We start from the raw sequence: 4,556 nt of genomic DNA on the forward strand, positions 1-4,556 counted from the left end.
ATTCAGAAAGGAATTGGTAAGGTTTGAGACACTTAGTCTCTTTTGAGGAAGGTTAAGTTGGAAAAGTCAACTGGATGTTGACTTATGTATTAGAGGGCTCCGATGTGAGTTCTTATGGTTCGGTTAGCTTCGGGAGGTGATTTGGGACTTAGGAGCATGATCGGAATGAGTTTTGGAGGTTCCGAGTAGATTTAGGCTTGAATTGGCGAAAGTGGATTTTTGGCAATTTCCGGTTGGTAGGTGAGATTTTGATATAGGGGTCAGAATGGAATTCCGGGAGTTGCAGTAGTTCCATTGTGTCATTTGGGATATGTGTGCAAAATTTCAGGTCATTCGGACGTGGTTTTGTTGGATTTTTGATCAAAAGCGGAATTTGGAAGATTTTAGAAACTTAGGCTTGAATCCGATGTGTTTTGGTTGATTTGATGTTGTTTGAGGTGTTTTGAAGATCTGTACAAGTTCGAATAAGATTTTGGGATATGTTGGTGCCTTTGGTTGAGGTCCCGGGGGCCTCGGGTGAGTTTCGGAGGTTTGAACGGATCATTTTAAGTTGAAGAAAATTGCAGATTTTGGTTTCAGCTGTTGCAGGTATTTTACTCTTCGCGTCAGTTGAGGAAGGTGGAATTTAAGCCTTCGCATCCATGAGGAAGGCTACGCATTTGCGAGAAGGGTAGCGCATTCGCATAGAGGAAATTGGTCAGCTGGGTTTGAGGTCGAGTTGTTCATCGCGTTCGCGAGAGAGGGAGTGCGTTTGCGAAGAGTAACTATGAGGAACCATCGCATTCGCCATGGGCATGTCGCGTTCATGTAAGAGGATATTTTGGTCAAAGTTATTTTGTGCTTCGCGAACGCGAGGCGTTGACCGCGTTCGCGAAGAAGGAATTAAGGCCTGGGCAGAATGTTTAAATACTCGTCTTGTCCGCAATTTTGGGGTTGATTTCTTCCATTGTTGGTCATTTTTTTGAGCTTTTGCAAGGGGATTGAAGAGGGATTCAAAGGGAATCACTTGGAGGTAAGATTCTTGGACTTAAAACTCGATTCTAATGTGAATTCCACCTAAATAATCATGGAAATTAAGCCGAAAATTGAAAAACTAGGGCTTGGGAACTTAGACCTTTGATTGAGGATTTAAAGGACCATTTGAGGTCGGATTTCAGAACTTTGAATATGTATGAACTCATGGGGAGATAAGGTACCTATTGATATAAAAATTATTGAATTCCGAGATGTGGGCTCGGGGGTCGGGTTTTGGTAATTTCGGGATTTATGTTGTTAATTGATTATTTTTGCTTGGGCTTCATTCCCTTAGCATATTGTGACGTCCTCGTTCTAATTTTGGATAGATTCGATGCGACTGGAGGCCGATTCAAGGGGCAAAGGCGTCGCGAGCTAGATATTTGACCGATTCGAGGTGAGTAATGATTGTAAATGATGTTTTGAGGGTATGAAACCCCGGATTGCACATCGTTGTGCTATATTGAGGTGACGCACATGCTTGATGACGAGCGTGGGGTCGTGCACTGTTGGAAATTGTGACTTAGTCCGTCTCGGATGACTATTTTACCGCATATTTGACTGAAATCTATTTGGTATCATCATGATTTAGGCTGAATGCCATATTTGGGCCTTGTGCCAACTATTTGAACCCTTCAGGGATTTTTATTGATATTTCCTCACTATTTTGACTTTATACTTGAACTCAGTCATGATATACTTCACTGTTTTCGTACTCAGCCATGTTTACTAAGTTTTAAATACTTAAATGATAATTGGGCTGAGAATCACTGTTTTACTATTGCCCGAGGGCTTGTGAGAATTTTGACTGAGTAAGGCCGAGGGCCTATGTTGTGAGGAAACATTTGATACTGATTATGAGGCCGAGGGCCTGAGATATGTACTCCACGAGATGGCTTGATTGATATGAGGCTGAGGGCCTAGTGACGATGCCACGAGATGGCTTGATATTGCGCTTGGACCGTAAGGGGCCCCTCTAGGAGTCTGTACACCCCCAGTGAGTGTGAGAACCCATTGTGATGTGAGATTAAGTCCGAGGGGGTGGTATTGTTCTGAGATTTTGCCCGAGGGGCTGGTACTGTTCTACGATGTTGCCCGAGGGGCGGATTTGTTGACACGGTGCCCGAGGGGCGAACCTTTATGTGTTTATCTTTTCTTAATTGCCTGTCAAATTACCTGCTTAATTGTTGAAAAAGGTTTTTCATGAAGTTAAATTTGAGTTAAAGGATTTTTACCTATCTTTCACTGGTTTACTATTTTAATGGCTTTACTGCTTCATTGTAGCATGTTTTTGTGCCTTACGTGATTTTCTGCTTTCAGTCTTTATTTATGATTATTACTTACTGAGTTGGAGTACTCACTTTACTCTATGCACCTTGTGTGCAGATTCAGGCGTATCTGGTCCCGCTCCCGAGTGCTGATCATTTCCGGCTCAGGCGGATCCAAGGAGTCTCTAGGTAGCTGTTGGCGTTCGTAGCCTAGAGCTCTTCCCTATCTTACTTCTTCATGTCCTTGGTTTTCTGTATTAAACTTTGTAGTTGATTTGGAGTATTCCATTTTGTTAGATGCTCATGACTAGTGACACCCCCGTATCGGCTTGTGTTGGGTTGTATTCCGCAAATTATGCTATTACCTGTTAACTTTGGATTTTAGATTTATTTCTTATGGTTAGTTGTTAATAATTGGAAATGGGAAGTGTCGGTTGGCCTTGTCTTTACGAGAGGCACCATCACGACCTGGTTTGTGTTTCGGGTCGTGACAAGTTGGTATCAGAGCCTAGGTTACATAGGTCTCACGAGTAATGAGTAGGTTTAGTAGAGTCTCACGGATCGGTACAGAGACGTCTGTATTTATGCTCGAGAGGCTGCAGAACCTTTAGGAAAAACTTCATATTCTTGAAATTCTTATCGTGAGAATTTGTTGATCCGAGTACTAAAACTTCTATTATTCTATTCTCTCACAGATGGTAAGGACACGCGCTACCGGTCAGGATGGACGACCCCCAGTACCACCAACTATGGCCACCAGAGGCCGAGGACGCGGTCGTGGTCGTGGTAAGGGCAGAGCAGATAGGCCAGCACCTACAGATCCACCAGCTGCCCTAGTTCAGGATCTGGTCCCAGTTATGGACGCTCCAGCAGCACCAGCTCAGGCACCAGCTGGGCCCATTGTGATTCTGGGTCTTCAGAAGGCCTTGGCTCAGATCTTATCAGTTTGCATTGGCATAGCTCAGGCGGTTTCAGCCATAACTACTTCTCAGGCCGAGGGAGGCAATTAGACTCCCGCCGCTCGCACACCTGAGCAGGTCGTGCAGGGACTTCAGACGCGGGGGGCACATCCAGCCCAGTAGGTTGTAGTTGCTCAGGACTATGTAGTTCCTGCTATGCCATAGGATGAGCAGCGTAGGTTGGAGAGGTTTGGTAGACTGCAGCCTCCGACCTTCAATGGTGCAGAGGGCGAGGATGCCTAGGGTTTCTTAGATAAGTGTCAGAGGATGCTTCATACAACGGGTATTCTGGAGACCAGCGGGGTCACTTTCACTACTTATCAGTTCTCGGGAGCTGCCTTCACTTGGTGGGAGGATTTTGAGAGGCGTAGGCCTATTGGTGCAGCACCCCTTACCTAGTAGCAGTTCCCCGTTCTCTTTCTGGAGAAGTATGTGTCGCAGTCCCACAGAGAGGAGCTGCGTAGGGAGTTTGAGTGGTTACATCAGGGAGAGATGACTGTGACGCAGTACGAGATGAGGTTCTCCGAGTTAGCTCGTCATGCTATTTGGATGGTTCCGACAGATAGGGAGAGGATTAGGAGGTTTGTTGATGGCCTCACTTATCAACTTCGTATTCTCATGACCAGGGAAAGAGTGATTGGTACTACCTTTGAGGAGGTTCTAGACATTGCTCGGGAGATTGAGTCTGTTCATCGCCAGGAGCGCGATGAGAGAGAGGCCAAGAGGCCTCGAGGATCTGGTAGTTACAGTGGTACTCCTTCGAGGGGCCAGTTTCAGCACGGCAAAGGCCGTCCATTCAGGCATGCTCAGCCAGCTCGCCCCGGTTATCGTGGGGCATAATCGGTTCATGGTTCTCACAATTCACATCAAGGCCAGTCATCACTTAGTGCCCTTCCAGCTCAGAGTTTGTCCCGTGCTCTATTAGTTCAGGGCTTTTCTATGCCGAGTGCATCTGCTAGTCACTCCGGTGTGAGGGGTTCCCTTCAGTCCCCTTCTCCAGTACTTGGGAGTTGTTATGAGTGTGGTGAGATGGGTCATATGTGGAGGCAATGCCCTCATCGTCTTGCGAGTTCATCTTAGCAGAGGGGTCAATCATCGACTTCAGCGCTAGTTACTTCACCACCACTCGCCCAGCTAGCTAGGGGTGGAGGTCAGTCAGCTAGGGGTCGCCCTAGAGGAGGAGGTTGATCAGGTATCGGTCAGGCCCGTTTCTATGCACTTCCAGGAAGACCTTATGTTATTGCTTCAGATGTTGTTATTACCGGTATTGTTTCAGTCTGCCACAGAGATGCCTCTATATTATTTGATCTCAGTT

Source organism: Nicotiana sylvestris, chromosome 10 (assembly GCF_000393655.2).
Source record: "Nicotiana sylvestris chromosome 10, ASM39365v2, whole genome shotgun sequence".
Taxonomy (NCBI): Eukaryota; Viridiplantae; Streptophyta; class Magnoliopsida; order Solanales; family Solanaceae; genus Nicotiana; species Nicotiana sylvestris.